A 13,629-nucleotide genomic window follows, 5' to 3' on the forward strand; every position below is an offset into this window, starting at 1 on the left:
AACTTTGCCACGGAAGTTGGAGGTTTGTGGCGCCCAATTAAATTGGAAAAATATCATCGAGTCTTTGTTTTTCTCTTTTTGAGTATATTATTATATTTGCAAACTCGTAATTTAGTTTTATAAGACACGAAGTTCCGCAATTAAACATAATGTTTGGTTTTGTTTTTAATTTATTTTAGGGTATTTTGTGGAAATAGAGAGAGAAAAAACAAAGATAAATAAAAATAAGTTAGAGATAGTGTGTATGTTTGGATTTGTTTTTAAAGATAATATAAAATAAGTATGGTATGTTTAATGTTGGGTAGTAGGGAGACAAAAAGTACTGTTCATTATCAAATCACGTCTCTTTTATATATATATTTATATATATATATGTATAAAAATATATATAATTTATTTAGAATTGAGTGATTAAAAATAACTATTATTTTTTAATTAATTATATTTTTTGGAAAAAGTAATTAAAACTATTTTAAGATAATCAAAAATATATTCAAAACTTACAAAATTAAGCAAACCAAACATACTCTATATTCAAAATCAAACATAGTGAAAGTCTCTTGCTTTATGGGATTCACAACTAAATTCATCAATATTCAAAAAAATTAACAAATTTCATCCTTTTTCAAGAATAAAAAGTTTATGGCATTTATATATGATTCTCATACGTAGGGGTGTTCAGTTCCATCAATTGAATTGAACTTAATCGAATTTTTGATTCTTCACCCAAATTTTAGTTCGATTTTGGTTTTGGTTATAACCGACATTTTTCAGTTTAAAAATTGAAAAATCGAATTTTTCTAGAAAAAATAATGTTAGTATTTTTTTTCAATATTGTCTAAAAAATACATATGTAACCAAAGCCCAAGCATGTTGTATTGCAAAGGAAGAAAAACAATTGAAGTTGTAAACATTAGGGAGAAAATTGTGTTCTCCATTTCTGCAAAATATCTCTATTAATTTTCTGTTACAGAGAAGACGATCACCTCTGCTCTATATATATATACATATGTCATGCAAGATAACTGCCAAAATAACAAACTAACAATATGACGATGAGATGGCCCAATAATAACAAGAATAAATGACAAGGCCTGACACATAAGTTATACAACACAGAAACAGAACTAAAATGTGTTGCCAAAAATGCGACTTCAGTAAAAACTCTTTAGCTAGTATCCAAGAAGCCAACGTCTTCTTCTTCCTCAAGCTGTTGCTCTGTTATTTGTTGCTGCTGTAGCTGCTGAGATTGTTGTTGTTGCTGCTTAACTTCAACATCCCCCCCACAAGTGGGACGGGGATCGAAGGAGACCAGTCCCAACTTGGAGACAAGAGAGAAGAATGTCTTCATGAGTAAAGACTTTGTAAACACATCAGCTAACTGTAGAAAACCAGGAATAAAGATAGGGGAAATGAACCCGTCTTTGTAAGCATCTCGAACAAGATGGCAGTCCAATTCAATATGCTCTGTACGCTCATGAAAAATCGGATTCGCCAGAATGTGCAAGGCCGCCTTATTATCATAGAACAAGTCAATAGGTAGTGAAACGGAAACATGGAAATCAGAAAGAATATATAATAACCAACGGAGTTCACAAACAGTTGAAGCTAAACTCCTATATTCATATTTAGCAGTAGACCGAGAAACGGTGGACTGCTTCTTGGTTTTCCAAGATACCAACGCATCACCAAGAAATATGCAATACCCTGTGAGAGAACGTGTGGAGTCCAAGCATGATACCCAATCCGCATCACAGTACGCGCGAAGGACTAATGAATTTGCAGCAGGAAAATACAATCCTCTTGAAGGACAACCCTTAAGGTAATGGACCACATGTAAGGCTACCTTCCAATGTGAGTCGCTGGGGTGATTCAAGTAATGACTCAATTGCTGGACTAAATAAGAAATATTCGATCGGGTGAAGCCAAGATAGAGTAAACACCCAACTAATCTCCTATAGGATTCAGGGCGTGAGAAAGGGGAACCTGATCCAGCAACCAATTTCAAACCCGGAAGGAATGGACTAGAAGCGGATTTAGCTTGAGCTAAGCCAGTATCTCATACAATGTCCAACACATATTTAGTTTGTGCCACGTATAAACCTGAAGAACCACGGGCGATTTCAAGCCCAAGAAAGTACCTCGCATCCCCTATATCCTTAATGGTAAATAGTTGGTGATGATACCGTTTAACTGCAGCAATATCATCGAGAGAAGGGCCTGGGATGAGGATATCGTCCACATAGACGAGAAAAACCATAATGCCTGAAGAAGGAGGCTTGATAAAAAAGCAGTGGTCGTGGACAGATTGAACGAATCAATAAGCCGTAAGCTTCAAAGTGAACTCTGTGTTCCATTGACGTGAGGCCTGCTTGAGGCCGTACAAAGAACGCTACATTTACAAACCATGTTGGGAGGAACCTTATATCCATCAGGGGGCAGCATAAAAATATCTTCTTCAAGGTACCTGTGAAGAAATGCGTTATTTATGTCCAACTGTTGAATAGGCCAAGAATAAGCAGCAACAACAACAAGGAAGATACGCATAGTTACACACTTTGCCACTGGGGAAAAGCTATCCGTATAGTCAATGCCCTCAATCTGGTTGAAGCCCTTGGCCACCAGACGTGCCTTGTACCTGTCCACTGTCCCATCTGCACGAAACTTGGTTTTAAAGACCCACTTACAGCCGATTGCACGTTTACTGGACAGCAAAGGAGAAATTTTTCCTGGGGTGATTAGCCTCCAAGGCTTGCAACTCCATATCCATGGCCTCCCTGCACTCCTTATGTTGAACTGCTTTTGAAAAGGACTCGGGCTCCTGCAAGACAGACAAGGAAGCTACAAACGATATGTATGCAGGGGTACAGGAATGCAATGAAGAGAGAGTTGACTAGAGCAAACAAAGTCGTTCATCCAAGTAGGACGCTAAGAAATTTGAGTGGAGCGTGTAAGTGGTTGTACTGAAGCTGGAGAAGAGTCAGAGGTAGGCAAGGATGGCTCAGGAGAGGGTATAGAAGCAGAAGAGGTATCATGAAATGGAGCTGAAATATCTGCAGAATGATATAACAGAGGCAGAGGACAAGAGTTAGTCTTTTGAACAGAAACAGAGAATGGAAATACATCCTCATAGAATTGGACGTCTCGAGATATAATAACACGATTGTTGTCCATGTCAAACAACTTATATTCCTTTTGTGTCATGGGATAACCTATGAGAATACACTTGAAGGCCTGGGATGAAACTTAGACCTATGGGGCTCAATATTCGCTGCAAAGCAAAGGCTACCAAAAATACGAAGATGGTGATAAGTGGAAAGTTTACCGGTTAAACGCTCGAAGGGTGTTTTCCACTGAAGAATCTTAGAAGGTGTCCTATTAATCAAGTAAGTGGTGGTGAGAATACAATCACCCCAAAACTTAGAAGGCAATGAGGTTTGGATTAATAAGGCTCTAGCTACATCTAGGAAATGTCTATGTTTACGTTCTATCCTACCATTTTGTTGAGGTGTATATGTGCAAGAAGTTTGGTGGATGATGCCATTCTCTTAACAAAACATTAGGCAATCTTTGTTCAAGAACTCAGAACCATTATCCGTTCTGATCATCTTAGTATTTGTAGAATGTTGGGTTCTAACCATAAAAAAGAAGATTTTTAGAATAGAGGTTACTTGGGATTTCTGTTTTAAAATATACGTCCAAAGGGAATGAGAGTAATCATCAAGGATTATCAATACATAGCTGCAATTTGAAATGGTATAGGTTGTATAGGGTCCCCAAATGTCTAAGTGTATTAAATCAAAGGGGGCTTTGGCTTGTGAATCACTTGGAAGAAAAGGAATTCTAGTTTGTTTGGCCTTATGGCACACTTCACATGGTTCAGTAGATGCAGCATTAGAACAATTAGGAAGATGAATGTGTTTCATTACGATCAAGGGAATATGCCCCAATCTATGATGCCAAGTCTGAGCATTACAATGAATATCAGCAGAATTTGAAGAACTGTTACAGATAACAGAGATGGAAGAAAGATTGTATGAGGTCTGTTTAACAATGTACATTTCTGAAAAGATTTCCTTCAAACAGATTCGCATTATTTGCTTGGTCCTGCAACAAACACTTAGAATCAGTAAAGTGAAAGGTGTAAGAGGTGTTACGGCAAATTTGGCTAACAGATAATAGGTTGACAGAAAACGAAGGAAGGTTAAGGACTTGAGTAAGAACGACATGCTTATTTAAGTGAACTGTTCCAATGTAAGTGGTTGTTTTATAGGTTCCATCAGGTAAATGTATGTGTATGGGTTGTGCAAGAGTAGTGTATGAATGAAATAACTGGAGATTAGCACAAATATGGCTTGTAGCTCCCGTGTCTATTATCCAACAGTCCAAATCAATGTCTGAAAGTTCAGAGATATTACCTGCGAATTCAACATCATCATGGCAGGTGAAGTTTGAATAGCTACTGATAGGATCGCCAGCTGCAGTGCTCTTTTGCATCAGTTTAATTAGGTCCCCCATTAACTCAGTCATGTGCTTAGTACTGGATTCGTTTGCAGTCACATGTTTCTCAGCTTAACATTCATCACCTTCTTTCGCTTATCACCCAACGCTTTGTACCAATCTGGTACACCGTGGATTAGAAAGCACGTATCCATTGCGTGCCCAGTCTTGTGACAATGTGTGCACGTCAAACTTCGCTTATCCACATAAGGTCTTCTCCTGCTCTGAAATTTTCCATTTCCATTTCTCTTGCTATCTCTATATATGAATTGATAGGCCATGTGTTGAGGAGTTGCAGCCGTTTCTGTTTTGACTTCTCTCTGTTTCTCTACCGTATAAATCATAGAAAATGCTCGTTCTATAGTTGGCAAAGGATCTACCATCAGTAATTGACTTCTTTCATTGTCGAACGTTTCATGTAATCCCATAAGAAACTGTATAAGTTGCATATGTTCATTCCGTTCTTCTATCACTTTGTTGATTCCGCAAGTACAACAACCACAAGTGCATCTTGGATTAGGTGCTAAAGACAACAGCTCGTTCCAAAACTTTTTCAGCTTAGTAACATAGGCTGTTAATATCAGACCATGCTGTGCGATGGATGAAATTTTGCGTTGGATTTAGTATATCATCGGTCCATTGCTCCTGCCATAACGACTCTGTATTTCTAACCAAAGTTCTCGCTAGGAAGTGACAAACATGAAGGATTCGACGATCTCCTTCGAGATAGAGTTCCATAACCCGGAGGTGACCATTAGATCAACTCGACGCCACTGTTCGAACATTGTTGTTCCTGCCGCTGGTGTTGGAAACGTGCCATTAATGAAGCCAAGCTTCATTTTTGTTCCTAAAAGCCACATAGATAGCACGACTCCATGTTAGGAAGTTTGTACCATCCAATGGAGAGGATGATAATGCCAAACTAGAGTTTTCTGACGGATGAATATACAACGCCTCGCGCTCTATCTGCTCTGCAGCCGTTCTGTCAATTGGATTGGAATCTGCCATATCTCACTGATTTTGTATATTGCAAGCAATTGTGTATCCAGATATCTTCATAGAGAAGGCTCTAATACCATGTTGGATTACAAAGGAAGAAAAACAATTGAAACTGTAAACATTTGGGAGAAAATTGTGTTATCCATTTCTGCAAAATATCTCTGTTAATTTTCTGTTACAGAGAAGACGATCGCAACTGCTCTATATATATACATATGCCATGCAAGATAACTGCCAAAATAACAAACTAACAATATGACGATGAGCTGGCCCAATAATAACAGGAATAAGTGACAAGGCTTGACACATAAGTAATACAACATAGAAACATAACCAAAATGCGACTTCAGTAAAAACTCTTCAGCCAGTATCCAAGAAGCCAACGTCTTCTTCTTCCTCAAGCTGCTGCTCTATTATTTGCTGCTGTTGTAGCTGCTGAGATTGTTGTTGTTGCTGCTTAACTTCAACAAAACACAACCAAAACAAAATCAACAAAAAATCAATCATGCATTTCAACAAACACTTTAAAAGCATTCAAATTTCTTCTACAAACTGTAAAAAAAAATTACAAAGAAGAAAAATTACATATTAATGGAGTTGGAGCGAAGCTGTACCAATCGAGTCAGAGCCGTCCGAGAGAGAGAGTTAGAAGAGAGAATTTTGCACAATTTTTTCTTTCTGCTTCAACCAGTCTGCCATCTCTGTCATCGAGAGAGAGTTAGAGGGGAGAGAGAGAGAGAGAGAGAGAGAGGGGGTTCTATTAACGGCTATTAATTCATTCAATGACTATATATTGGTAATAATATTTTATTAAATTCAAAATTATTTAACTTTATATATGTTACATTTACCCCTTACAAGTATAAAAGTATTAATAAAAAAATGCTGAATGAGATTTAAAATTGAAAATGTATGTAATATTTTTGTTCACTCTAACATTTTTTGTCCAACCCTCGAGAAAAATGATAGTTTAAATAGAAAATTTTTGAAGGGGGTGCAAATAAAATTTTAAAAGTATTTAGGAAGGAAATATAATTTTTGTATTTTTAAAAGGAAGCTAAATGTAATCAACCCTAAATACAATCTTTAAATTTAGGTATTTGGCAACAAAATGTGAACTTTAACCATGAAAAAGAAGATGACAAATATTTTTTTATTATATATACTTCCTTTGTACTCCAATTATTACTCTTAATATGTTTTACCACTAGAAAAAAAATTAAGTTTTTGCTACACTATAAACGATTGCAGCTTAAAAATGATAAATCAATATTATTAATGACAGTTAATTAAAATCAAAGTAAAAATTTAAAATTTTACCATAATTAATCAATATTCACCGTGATTTTTAGCCATAGCTAAAACATTTATCATGGTTTTAGCAATACCTACAAAAAGAACGGCTAATGACCGTTGTGAAGTTGTGGTTGATTTGTTTTGCTACGATTTTCTTCTTTTAGCTACAATAATTAACCGTAGCGGAAAATTGTATTTTTTCTTGTTAAGATGTCTCAAGATAATATTTTTTCATGAAATAATTTTTTGCTAAATACTCATTTACTTAAATTAATGATGTAATACTACTAACTTTATTTTATAAAAATTGCAAAATTTTTATTACCTTTGTAAATTAGTCAAATGAAAACCTTTCTAATCTTAAACTGGGTAATTTATATAGGCTTAGTTTGTTTCTATTTTTTGATTGTTTGAAAGATAGTAAAAACCATTTTGAATGTTTGTCTATATTCTGAAAAAAGAAAAAGAATATAATTTTGATCTGCTAGCTATAGAGTTGTCGCACTTTTTGTCCTGTCTGATTCAAAAATTATAATTAAAAAAAATATTGCATATTTGGTTTAAATATCGTCAAAACAAAAAAAGGCTAAATTAGCCATATATTTTCACATGTCTTTCACGTAACTTAGTTATAATTTGAGATTTTTAATTTTTTTTGGCCACATTTGCTAACGTGGCTAGAGGAATGTAGGAAAAAATACAACTTTGATCCTATAACTATTTTAGTCCAAATGTCACCTCAGCAAAACTAATTGAAAATATAAAAATCAAAATTGAAAAGGGTCACATGTTAAGCATGTGCCAATTCTTGAGAAATTTAGCATTTTTTAACTATATTTGGATTAAACGTGCTATTTTTTTTTTAATTATAGCCCTCAATTACAAATTTGAAATCACAAAAAACCAAAATTGTATCTTTCCCTTTGAAAAAACTCATAACTATAAAATATTTCTGTTTACTTTAATTTATCTTATATAATACAAAATAAAACATATTTAAAATCCTCAAAAATGTATTCATACCTATCTATCTTTCTCATTTTATCTATAGAAAAAATTATTTTTTTAATTCGCTAAGTATATCCAATATTAATTTTAGTCTTGTAACTATGCTCTTTTTTTATTAAATACTTTAAATTTCAAAATTAATAAAATTTAGTCAAATTTAGGGTTTTGTATATAATTTTTCGATCAATTTTTGAATTTTAGCCCAAAAATTGCACAAGTGTATAGCTATGTGTACATCCACATATGCTTGAAGTTGACTAAGCGATTCCTATATAATATTACATTTTTATATTATTTATAAATTTTAAAAAAGCTTAATTTTCTTAACTTTCAAAAAATATTTTTGAACTTTCTTTAAAAACTTAATGTTTCTTAATTTTTAAATTACTTTTAATTAAATTAATTAAAAAATTTAATTATTTTTTTTAATAACTAGCGGAGGCAGTGATGTTGTTGCTGCAACAGCGACGCGCCTTTCTCACCATTGGTGATGATGGTCGCCCAGGCATTTGGGCAACGCAACTGTTCATCATAGCAGAGGGCGACCTCGAATGAAGAGGTTGTTGTACCATTGGGCAACGTTGTCGCCCAAATCTATCTTCAGTGTGGAGGCGCTCGTTGTCCCTATCTGTGGGCGCGAGGGGTTTAGATAATAATTTGATTTTTATATGTTATGATTATATATAATATAATTATATCTAATATTTTTTTCAATTCATGTATAAAGTCACGTAGGACCAAAAATCCTAAAAATATATCATGTTGGCATGTCTTATCATTTTCCGAACTAAAAATCAAAATTTGGATCATCGAAGAACTAAATTTCATCAATTTTGAAATTTAAAGAACTTAATAGAAAAAAAAATGCATAGTTATAGAACTAGAATAAATATTGAGCACAGTATCACAATTATATTCCCAATTAGATACTTTTAAAAAATAATTGTAATTCTCATTTTTATTTATAAAAGTGACTACATGTCATTTTAACACAATCATACTAATTTTTTTATTGTGTTGACATTACCATAAAGTTGGTTTTATTTGCTTCTAATTTCTTTCTTTCTTTTTTTTTTCAAATGTGATTTGTTGGTCTATATATTTTATTCTTATTTATAATATATTTTAAAACGCAAAAAATTATTTATTATATGCACGAATAGTCCGCATACCACGATTGCTAATACTAATATAAAAAAAATAAGAGTATTTCAAACTTACAAATGGCGATTTATGATACTACAATATTAATTTTTTGTTATGCCAAGTTAACTCTCTATAACAATTGATTTTTTACCAATCGGATTAGGACATTATTAATCCCATCTTCGTGCCTGCTTGATCGAGAAGTAATCCTCTCCTTCTAATACCTGATACTCGTGTTTGGCATTTTACTAAGGATGGCCGCTTTACTATAGGGAGTGCATATTTCGAAGCCCGGTCGCTCGAATTACACTGTTCACATAGTTGTGTCCACCTTCAGCAAGGATCCTGGAAGTTGTGTGTGGTTGGCTTCCTACGGCTACAAACCTTAACAAAAGGCTAGGGGGACGGAAATTCCATTGCCCGATATGTGGAGTGGCTGACGAGGATCTCGAGCACGTCATGGATTGCACTTACTCTAAATAGGTTTGGGCTCTTTCGAACCTCCAGTAGAGTAAGATTGCAGCGTGGCACGGTGATCCATTTGCTGGATGCGATCTCTGGTGATTTCTATCGCATGAGGAATTTGGTTTCTTCCTATCTCTCCACTGGTTCTTATGGTGGGTGATGATAGGGGTGATTACACTCCCTTAAGATAGAATGATGAAGATACCCTCCTAAGGAAGAAAATTAACAAAAATGGCCCGAGATACAAGCATTTTTTATCGGGTTGTTGGACCTACCTGCCCAAGCCAACCCGGAATTAAGACCCGTATTATCAGCCGTTGGATCTTTTAATAGGCATTCCACTAGATGTTGTCATATGGGCCTACCTTCTACGGACATGGGAACCTATAAATATCGTTGTTCAGAAGCATTTATAGTATATTGCATTCATTACTCTATCGATTTCATTAAAGCCCTTTAGATCGCTTTTGGCCTTCAGACTTTCTAACTTAAGCATCAGAAGGCCTTAGTTGGGGGCTTCCAGCAAGCCTAATGATTTCTTTGTTCTCAGGACCCACATCCCAAATAGCTCAAGATTGATCACGGTCCGACCCATATAAGCGACCTGGATCAATTTGGTGCCGTCTGAGAGAAAAATCTTGAGAACATGTCGAATGATATGGAAGGAGCGTCCAGGAGAGATCATTAGTATGAGGATGAGATGCCTACACGAGAGGAGGACGAACTTGAGCTAGACTCAGAACTAGAAGAAGACATAAGAGCAGGGCAGAGTAAGTACCTAGAAGAAAGGAAGAAGGCTGAGAGGGAAGACGATCCCCAAAAGCAGCTCGAAAGCGAAGTCAGGGAGGGCGGTCAAGAGAGTCAAATAAGGGCCTATATATAGGGGGAAAGTGAAAAAGCGCGCCTTTTCATGAGCAAGGAGATGGCGACACGTCAATAGGGATCAACAACTAGGATGCGACGGTCTGACAAATGGTGATTCAATTTCTCCTGGTGTAAAAAATAATACTAGAAGAAGTGGGGGAGTAATGACAGGGGTGATCTTACTCTCCCTTAAGATAGAATGATAAAAATACCCTCCTAAGGAAGAAAATTAACAAAAATGGCCCGAACATGCACTTTTTATCGAGTCGGGTTGCTGGACCGATCTGCCTAATCCGACCTGGAGTTCAGAACCATATTATCAGCTGTCAAATCTCTTAATACCCGCTAGATGTTGCCATATGAGCCTATCCTATACGAACATGGGAACCTATAAATATTACTGTTCAGGAGCATCTATGGTATGTTGCATTCATTACTCTTTCGACTTCATTAAAGCCCTCTAGATCGTTTTCGACCTTCACACTTTCTAATTTAAGCATCAAAATATCTTAGTTGGGGGTTCCCAACAAGCCTAACGAGTTATTTTATTCTCAAGATTTATATCCTATGTACCTCAGGATCGATCGCGACGCGACCTTCAATCATTGAGGATCACGAACTGACCTGGATCAGGTGAGAAATTAGAGACTGATGGAAAATGTTTTGTTCTCCCTAGGTCACACGATCTTGGTGGCGCGCAGTCTCGCACGGGCTTGTGCTACAGCAACTGAGAGATTACAGCCTCTCCAACTCGTTCCCCCCCCCCCCCCCCCCAAGGTGTGGGCTCCCCCTCCAGCAGATAAATACAGACAGGGCTATTTTTAGGGCGACAGGAAAGATTGGCATTGGGGTTGTGGCTCACGATTGCAAGGGCATAGTGGTGGGTTTGCTCTCTCAGCGCTTCTCGGCCCCCTCTAACAAGGAGTTGGCTAAATTTCTGGCGGCACGGGCGGTGTTGGGGCTCGCTCATCATATGGGATGGCAGTCGGTCATTTTAGAAAGTGATTGTCAAGGGATGGTTCATTCTCTAAAGGTGAAGTCTGACAATTTCTCCGATCTTAGGCTGATTCGGGTGGATATTTGGATTTGCTTGTGGACAGTTTGGAGGTGAGTTTCTCTCGGTAGAGATGGCTCATTGTTTCCATCTGATTTTTTTTGTTGATTTTATAAATTAGTTCTTTTCCTTTCAAAATAAAAAAAATAATATTAGTCTTTTTTTCTTTTTTTATTTCTTTTTTACTTTGAAATAAGATCTCTTGGTTATATATATATTTTATATTTATAATATACTTTAAAATATAAAATATTATTTTTATTCATTATATAGACCAGAAACAGTGAAACAGAACCAACACATGCTGACCATCAATCGATTCTCTTGTAGCCAACAACAACGTGGCTATAAGCATTACCACATACAACTACACATTCAAGAGAGAGAGAGAGAGAGAGGAGAGAGAGAGAGAGAGAGAGAGAGATCATGTTCAACTTTTCTTTTTTTCTTGTTTTTTTGAATCACCGATCATATTCATTTGAAGCTAATGATTATGATCATACGATATACCATGCAGTATGTGATGAGAAAACATGTATTTATCATCACAATTATTTTTCTATATTCAAGAGGCAAAAAAAGAAAACTTAAAGAAAGATGAAAGAAAAATGAAAATGAAACTGAAGCTGAAGCTGAAGCTTCTTCCATGGTGGGCGGGCGGCGTCATCACGGCGGCGGCCGGCGGGCGGAGTTGATGTAATCTTCAAGAGCTTGGAGCTGCTCCCGTGAAGGTGGTTTCTCATTGTTCTTTATGGATCTGTGCACATCGTACGTTGTTGCGGCCAAGAATAAAACCCTGCAGAGCACTCATGTTTTTGTGCAATTTCAATTGAACAAAACAAGAAATTGGAGTCGAATGTAGTGGAACAAAATTGAAAAAAATAACTAAAGTTGGAAATTTTCATACCCGGAAGCGAAAACCATGATTTGCCTTGGATATACATACTTCCCAAACATCCTCATCTCTCTCTCTCTCTATCTCTCTTGGAAATATTTTCGACAATCCTATCGATTGGTAAATTAGAATGTCCCCCCACATATTAGACCGAATTATACATGCAAGTTTGAACAAATTCCTAATTCCCCATTACTTGGCGCTTTGTGGTACATCAACGGATAAATTGGAGGTTATGAATTTGAATCCTACCAAATTTATAAATATTGTCTTATTTAACTTGTGTATGTGTATTTATTCACTTAATTTGGTTTATTATTGTATCAATTTATTATACTGTGAGTTATTGATTGAATCGATATATTTATCGATTTATTAATATTGTATATAATCATCGTTTCTATTAAAAAGATTTATATATGAAAGAAAAAACCGATCAATTCTAATATATAAATTTTGAGACAAACTTAAGGACAATAGCTGGAAATCGTTAGGGCATCACAATTTCCTCGCGATGAAAATAAAATATCCGTCACAAAGTTTGCACTGAGAAAGAAAATCCGTTGCAAGATCTTTTTTTTATTTTCAAAAAAGTGGAAAAACTCATGTTGTGAGAGCTAATTTTGCAAAGGTTAAGATTTTCATTTCGATTGCTCGTAAGATCATCATTTCATTCCGTTCTTTTGTTCATTTCTTCTCTCCAAGCCAAATGCCATTAGGATCAGAGTGTATTAGGGGGTGCTATATAGGTGGTCAAACCGATTGAGGCAATCGAGTTTCCAAATGCCTTATCCCCAAATTTTCTTTAGGTGACTGTTGATTCTTTGAAACTATTTCTATTAAATTTTCTCTAAAGTATAGGTGACTTGTTGCTAGAGATAGGTCTTGGACGTACATTAAGATTTACATCAAGATGCACAATGGGTCGGGTTGGCTCAGGACCAACGCGGACCAACCCAGAAAAGCCTAGTCTAGGACCAACCCACTACTATTCATGATTAGTCCTAGGGTAGTCCGGTGCCTTTCAATGGATTCCAATTGGGTCCATTTATAAATCTAGACACAGTCCATGAACCTACCCGATTGAGGCTAGGACTAAGCCTAAATGTGCCTTTTTTTATTTTTTATTTTTCTACAATAGAGGTTTTCTTTTGAACAATTACTTAACTTTATAATTGTATTATGAAATAAAATAAATAATCATTTAAATCACATAAAATTCACAACAAAAAAAAATATTTAAGATTATATAATGAACTTAAATAATAATTTGACGAACAAGCTTTCGAGAATAAACTTAGATGGTAATAAATTCAACAAGGATGTAAAATAAACTTTCAAAAAAATAAAGAAAGAGTATTAATGAATTAAAATACTGAAACATTAAAAGTAGAACAATAAA

At 35.6% G+C, this 13,629-nt stretch overlaps 1 long non-coding RNA gene across 1 annotated transcript; it reads right to left on the reverse strand.

Moving 5' to 3' along the window:
* Window positions 1-11,756: 11,756 nt before the first annotated feature.
* LOC110012016 (uncharacterized) lies at window positions 11,757-12,428 on the reverse strand. The gene is made up of 2 exons (XR_002287160.2): window positions 12,240-12,428; window positions 11,757-12,128 (listed from the first exon to the last, which is right to left on the reverse strand). It is a non-coding gene; the product is annotated as an uncharacterized LOC110012016 (long non-coding RNA).
* Window positions 12,429-13,629: the final 1,201 nt, after the last annotated feature.

This window comes from Sesamum indicum, linkage group LG5 (genome assembly GCF_026168435.1).
Source record: "Sesamum indicum cultivar Baizhima isolate 11 linkage group LG5, ASM2616843v1, whole genome shotgun sequence".
Taxonomy (NCBI): Eukaryota; Viridiplantae; Streptophyta; class Magnoliopsida; order Lamiales; family Pedaliaceae; genus Sesamum; species Sesamum indicum.